This window comes from Megalopta genalis, unplaced genomic scaffold, assembly GCF_051020955.1.
Source record: "Megalopta genalis isolate 19385.01 unplaced genomic scaffold, iyMegGena1_principal scaffold0055, whole genome shotgun sequence".
NCBI lineage: Eukaryota > Metazoa > Arthropoda > Insecta > Hymenoptera > Halictidae > Megalopta > Megalopta genalis.
The window spans coordinates 792,501-800,000 of record NW_027476124.1 but is presented as its reverse complement, the minus strand read 5'-3'; the positions used below and the strand labels follow the sequence as shown (position 1 = coordinate 800,000).

At 34.6% G+C, this 7,500-nt stretch overlaps 1 non-coding gene across 1 annotated transcript in view; it reads right to left on the bottom strand.

The window, feature by feature from the left end:
- The window catches only part of LOC143261600 (small subunit ribosomal RNA), a 1,921-nt gene extending 1,591 nt beyond the window's left edge, over window positions 1-330 (bottom strand). The window contains exon 1 of the ribosomal RNA XR_013035694.1: window positions 1-330. This exon is cut by the window's left edge and continues 1,591 nt beyond it. This is a non-coding gene — a ribosomal RNA (small subunit ribosomal RNA).
- Between the last annotated feature and the right edge of the window lie 7,170 nt (window positions 331-7,500).

The following is a 7,500-nucleotide window of genomic DNA, read 5'->3' as shown; positions in this document are numbered from 1 at the left end:
TTGAAAGATGCGTCGCCGGTGCTATAAGACCATGCGATCAGCACAAAGTTATTCAGAGTCACCAAAGCAAACGATGGACGAGTGTAAACACCCGCCACCGATTGGTTTTGATCTAATAAAAGCGTTCCTACCATCTCTGGTCGGAACTCTGTTTTGCATGTATTAGCTCTAGAATTACCACAGTTATCCAAGTAAATTTTAGTACGATCTAAGAAACCATAACTGATTTAATGAGCCATTCGCGGTTTCACCTTAATACGGCATGTACTGAGACATGCATGGCTTAATCTTTGAGACAAGCATATGACTACTGGCAGGATCAACCAGGGAACTATACAATATGTATATATAAAATGGACAAAATTTAAATCCTTTTCCATCGTCGCCTGTTTCATATATATATGTCAGGTCGACACACCACTTTTCTCTTTCAAATATGTACAAGTTTTGCCACATTCCGCGCTTGTAACATATCTTCTTTAACGCTCAATTTCTTTCATTTTTCTACCATACAGATATTTTACCGTACGCCCAAAAACGTACGTATTATATTTTTGTTCTATCGTAAAATCACATTTTTCTACGTACGCCAGCTTCGTACGTTTCTATCTTTGCCTTCATAAAATCACAAGATAATTTTATCTTCAAGAGTCTCGCTATTAACATCTTGTAAGATAAATGTACGTCCCAGCTAAAACGTACAAATACTTCAAGTTAAGTAATAATATATCATCGCTATTGACAAATTTTTAAGATCCAAGACACAGTTCTCTCTATATGTTTTAATATTTTTTATGTACTCAAATATATTCAAAGGAAAAAGTACATGGGTGATGCCATAGTCGTGGAAGCGCGTACGCTCACGCTGATCTTCTGACCGCCGGAAGCACGAAACCTCTGATCTGGGCAAAATCGGCAAGCCGAGGAAGAACGGACAGGACACATGCTGGACTGGCGAGAAAGCGTGTTCTTCCGCTCGCGCTAGGCATTTCGATTTCTGACACCTCTTGATTTAAAAAATCAGTTTTTTGATAGTTTTCTCTCTCCACTGGGCTATTCATTTTAGCCACAGTTTTCAATTGGTACGATTTGCTTCCAAATCTTACAGATGCATTTTAAAAAATTTTTCCATCGCTCGGACAGAAGAGTCGATTGCTCAGTGAGTACGAGTATACATACAAAGTGCATACGGGTAACCAACCCCGTAGGGCTTGCCACATATGGGCCATTCGGTCAAAGACACCGACCCGTGGCCACGCTGTGTGGAGAAAAGTCCGTAACGTAAACGGCACGAAACAGTCAGGACCGAAGCCCCGAAGGAGCTCTGAGACAGCTTCTCGACCGAGATCGTAGAATTGGCCCAAAACCCGCTCTGCTCCGTCCGCCTCGCACGGACCGTGTATCTCTTATAGATACCGAACGGCCGGCAAGGACGCCGGCGCCGCCGGCCGAATAGCACGCGCGCTTACGAGTGTAAACCGCCGCGGCAACAGACCGCCCGGCCGTGCTGTTGTAACATAGCGCGTGAACGAACGAAAAAAAAATTTATAGTAAACATTAAAATAAATTACACCACCGTAAACTAGACAAAAAATTACACATTTTTTCCCAATATGAAAATTTTCACAAACTTTTCAAAGTCCCATCGCATCGAGTAAACTTTTTTAATAACGCTTCCGCACGATTCTAAATGCTTAATCCATATGTGAAATCGTTCACTGATCACGAATATCGTATTTAAAAAAATTACAAAAATTTATTTTTCCAAATAATCAAAAAAAACCGAAAAATCACAAGAGTAAAGTACCATTATTTTAAACAATATGTCGTTCTAAATGCTTAATCCCTATGTAAAAAAGTTATCTAAGCAAGAATATGTAATTGAAAAAAATTAGAAAAATTTATTTTAGCCGTAAATCGAAAATAATGGGGACACCGGAGCTGTTCGAAGCGCCGAGACGCGCCGCGTACGGCCGAATATTTTCTAAGTCCCAACGTACCGATCAAGAGTAAAGTACCATTTTCCTACATTAGATTTCGTTCTAAATGCTTAATCCCTATGTAAAAACGTTAGTTAAGCAAGAATATCGTATTTTTAAAAAAATCTAATGATAGGATTTCCCAGAAAATTGAAAAAACCGTAAAATGTCAAGAGTAAAGTGCCATTTTCTGACATTAGATTTCGTTCTAAATGCTTAATCCCTATGTAGAAACGTTAGTTAAGCAAGAATATCGTATTTTTAAAAAAATCTAATGATAGGATTTTTCAGAAAATTGAAAAAACCGTAAAATGTCAAGAGTAAAGTGCCCTTATTTTAAACAATGTATCGTTCTAAATGCTTAATCCCTATGTAAAAAAGTTATTTTAGCAGGAATATGTTATTGAAAAAAATTAGAAAAATTTATTTTAGCCGTAAATCGAAAATAATGGGGACACCGGAGCTGTTCGAAGCGCCGAGCGCGCCGCGTACGCCCGAATATTTTCAAAGTCCCAACGTACCGATCAAGAGTAAAGTACCATTTTCCTACATTAGATTTCGTTCTAAATACTTAATCCCTATGTAAAAACGTTAGTTAAGCAAGAATATCGTATTTTTAAAAAAATCTAATGATAGGATTTTCCAGAAAATTGAAAAAACCGAAAAATGTCAAGAGTAAAGTGCCATTTTCTGACATTAGATTTCGTTCTAAATGCTTAATCCCTATGTAGAAACGTTAGTTAAGCAAGAATATCGTATTCTTAAAAAAATCTAATGATAGGATTTTTCAGAAAATTGAAAAAACCGTAAAATGTCAAGAGTAAAGTGCCCTTATTTTAAACAATGTATCGTTCTAAATGCTTAATCCCTATGTAAAAAAGTTATTTAAGCAAGAATATGTTATTGAATAAAATGAGAAAAATTTATTTTAGCCGTAAATCGAAAATAATGGATCGAGCGAATCGGTCGATTGCGCCGAGACGCGCTATGATGCAACAGACGAGCGATTGGAACGCCCGAATATTTTCAAAGTCCCAACGTACCGATCAAGAGTAAAGTACCATTTTCCTACATTAGATTTCGTTCTAAATGCTTAATCCCTATGTAAAAACGTTAGTTAAGCAAGAATATCGTATTTTTAAAAAAATCTAATGATAGGATTTTTCAGAAAATTGAAAAAACCGTAAAATGTCAAGAGTAAAGTGCCCTTATTTTAAACATTATATCGTTCTAAATGCTTAATCCCTATGTAAAAAAGTTATCTAAGCAAGAATATGTTATTGAATAAAACGAGAAAAATTTATTTTAGCCGTAAATCGAAAATAATGGGTCGAGCGAATCGGTCGATTGCGCCGAGACGCGCTATGATGCAACAGACGAGCGATTGGAACGCCCGAATATTTTCAAAGTCCCAACGTACCGGTCAAGAGTAAAGTACCATTTTCCTACATTAGATTTCGTTCTAAATGCTTAATCCCTATGTAAAAACGTTAGTTAAGCAAGAATATCGTATTTTTAAAAAAATCTAATGATAGGATTTCCCAGAAAATTGAAAAAACCGTAAAATGTCAAGAGTAAAGTGCCATTTTCTGACATTAGATTTCGTTCTAAATGCTTAATCCCTATGTAGAAACGTTAGTTAAGCAAGAATATCGTATTTTTAAAAAAATCTAATGATAGGATTTTTCAGAAAATTGAAAAAACCGTAAAATGTCAAGAGTAAAGTGCCATTATTTTAAACAATGTATCGTTCTAAATGCTTAATCCCTATGTAAAAAAGTTATTTAAGCAAGAATATGTTATTGAAAAAAATTAGAAAAATTTATTTTAGCCGTAAATCGAAAATAATGGGGACACCGGAGCTGTTCGAAGCGCCGAGACGCGCCGCGTACGGCCGAATATTTTCTAAGTCCCAACGTACCGATCAAGAGTAAAGTACCATTTTCCTACATTAGATTTCGTTCTAAATGCTTAATCCCTATGTAAAAACGTTAGTTAAGCAAGAATATCGTATTTTTAAAAAAATCTAATGATAGGATTTTCCAGAAAATTGAAAAAACCGAAAAATGTCAAGAGTAAAGTGCCATTTTCTGACATTAGATTTCGTTCTAAATGCTTAATCCCTATGTAGAAACGTTAGTTAAGCAAGAATATCGTATTTTTAAAAAAATCTAATGATAGGATTTTTCAGAAAATTGAAAAAACCGTAAAATGTCAAGAGTAAAGTGCCATTATTTTAAACAATGTATCGTTCTAAATGCTTAATCCCTATGTAAAAAAGTTATTTAAGCAAGAATATGTTATTGAAAAAAATTAGAAAAATTTATTTTAGCCGTAAATCGAAAATAATGGGGACACCGGAGCTGTTCGAAGCGCCGAGACGCGCCGCGTACGGCCGAATATTTTCTAAGTCCCAACGTACCGATCAAGAGTAAAGTACCATTTTCCTACATTAGATTTCGTTCTAAATGCTTAATCCCTATGTAAAAACGTTAGTTAAGCAAGAATATCGTATTTTTAAAAAAATCTAATGATAGGATTTCCCAGAAAATTGAAAAAACCGAAAAATGTCAAGAGTAAAGTGCCATTTTCTGACATTAGATTTCGTTCTAAATGCTTAATCCCTATGTAAAAACGTTAGTTAAGCAAGAATATCGTATTTTTAAAAAAATCTAATGATAGGATTTTTCAGAAAATTGAAAAAACCGTAAAATATCAAGAGTAAAGTGCCCTTATTTTAAACAATGTATCGTTCTAAATGCTTAATCCCTATGTAAAACAGTTATTTTAGCAGGAATATGTTATTGAAAAAAATTAGAAAAATTTATTTTAGCCGTAAATCGAAAATAATGGGGACACCGGAGCTGTTCGAAGCGCCGAGCGCGCCGCGTACGCCCGAATATTTTCAAAGTCCCAACGTACCGATCAAGAGTAAAGTACCATTTTCCTACATTAGATTTCGTTCTAAATGCTTAATCCCTATGTAAAAACGTTAGTTAAGCAAGAATATCGTATTTTTAAAAAAATCTAATGATAGGATTTTCCAGAAAATTGAAAAAACCGAAAAATGTCAAGAGTAAAGTGCCATTTTCTGACATTAGATTTCGTTCTAAATGCTTAATCCCTATGTAGAAACGTTAGTTAAGCAAGAATATCGTATTTTTAAAAAAATCTAATGATAGGATTTTTCAGAAAATTGAAAAAACCGTAAAATGTCAAGAGTAAAGTGCCATTATTTTAAACAATGTATCGTTCTAAATGCTTAATCCCTATGTAAAAAAGTTATTTAAGCAAGAATATGTTATTGAAAAAAATTAGAAAAATTTATTTTAGCCGTAAATCGAAAATAATGGGGACACCGGAGCTGTTCGAAGCGCCGAGACGCGCCGCGTACGGCCGAATATTTTCTAAGTCCCAACGTACCGATCAAGAGTAAAGTACCATTTTCCTACATTAGATTTCGTTCTAAATGCTTAATCCCTATGTAAAAACGTTAGTTAAGCAAGAATATCGTATTTTTAAAAAAATCTAATGATAGGATTTCCCAGAAAATTGAAAAAACCGAAAAATGTCAAGAGTAAAGTGCCATTTTCTGACATTAGATTTCGTTCTAAATGCTTAATCCCTATGTAAAAACGTTAGTTAAGCAAGAATATCGTATTTTTAAAAAAATCTAATGATAGGATTTTTCAGAAAATTGAAAAAACCGTAAAATATCAAGAGTAAAGTGCCCTTATTTTAAACAATGTATCGTTCTAAATGCTTAATCCCTATGTAAAACAGTTATTTTAGCAGGAATATGTTATTGAAAAAAATTAGAAAAATTTATTTTAGCCGTAAATCGAAAATAATGGGGACACCGGAGCTGTTCGAAGCGCCGAGCGCGCCGCGTACGCCCGAATATTTTCAAAGTCCCAACGTACCGATCAAGAGTAAAGTACCATTTTCCTACATTAGATTTCGTTCTAAATACTTAATCCCTATGTAAAAACGTTAGTTAAGCAAGAATATCGTATTTTTAAAAAAATCTAATGATAGGATTTTCCAGAAAATTGAAAAAACCGAAAAATGTCAAGAGTAAAGTGCCATTTTCTGACATTAGATTTCGTTCTAAATGCTTAATCCCTATGTAGAAACGTTAGTTATGCAAGATTATCGTATTTTTAAAAAAATCTAATGATAGGATTTTTCAGAAAATTGAAAAAACCGTAAAATGTCAAGAGTAAAGTGCCCTTATTTTAAACATTATATCGTTCTAAATGCTTAATCCCTATGTAAAAAAGTTATCTAAGCAAGAATATGTTATTGAATAAAATGAGAAAAATTTATTTTAGCCGTAAATCGAAAAAAAGACTGTTCGTTTCTCTGTCTCTCTCGCGCGATCGAAGTATTGATGTTTCCCGGCAATGTAATGGGATATTAATTAAACTTTATACACGAAATTACTCGTTTTGATCCCCGCTACACAGCCGTATACTTTTTATAATTTTGTGGAATCGGGAACCTTGAAATATTTAACATAACGCGGATCGTCTGTCTCTGTCTCTTTCTAGATCGGAATAATCGATGTTTCCCGGCAAACTATTGGGAGTTTAATTAAACTTTATACATGAAATTACTCGTTTTGATCCCCGCTACACAGCCGTATACTTTTTATAATTTTGTGGAATCGGTAACCTGGAGATATTTAACATAACGCGGATCGTCTATCTCTGTCTCTTTCTAGATCGGAATAATCGATGTTTCCCGGCAAAGTAATGGGAGATTAATTAAACTTTATACACGAAATTACTCGTTTTGATCCCCGCTACACAGCCGTATACTTTTTATAATTTTGTGGAATCGGAAACCTTGAAATATTTAACATAACGCGGATCGACTGTCTCTGTCTCTTTCTAGATCGGAATAATCGATGTTTCCCGGCAGACTATTGGGAGTTTAATTAAACTTTATACATGAAATTACTCGTTTTGATCCCCGCTACACAGCCGTATACTTTTTATAATTTTGTGGAATCGGTAACCTGGAGATATTTAACATAACGCGGATCGTCTATCTCTGTCTCTTTCTAGATCGGAATAATCGATGTTTCCCGGCAAACTAATGGGAGTTTAATTAAACTTTATACACGAAATTACTCGTTTTGATCCCCGCTACACAGCCGTATACTTTTTATAATTTTGTGGAATCGGGAACCTTGAAATATTTAACATAACGCGGATCGTCTGTCTCTGTCTCTTTCTAGATCGGAATAATCGATGTTTCCCGGCAAACTAATGGGATATTAATTAAACTTTATACACGAAATTACTCGTTTTGATCCCTGCTACACAGCCGTATACTTTTTATAATTTTGTGGAATCGGGAACCTTGAAATATTTAACATAACGCGGATCGTCTATCTCTGTCTCTTTCTAGATCGGAAGAATCGATGTTTCCCGGCAAACTAATGGGAGTTTAATTAAACTTTATGCATCAAATCATTCAGTTTGACTCCTGCAACACAACCAAACACTCTCTG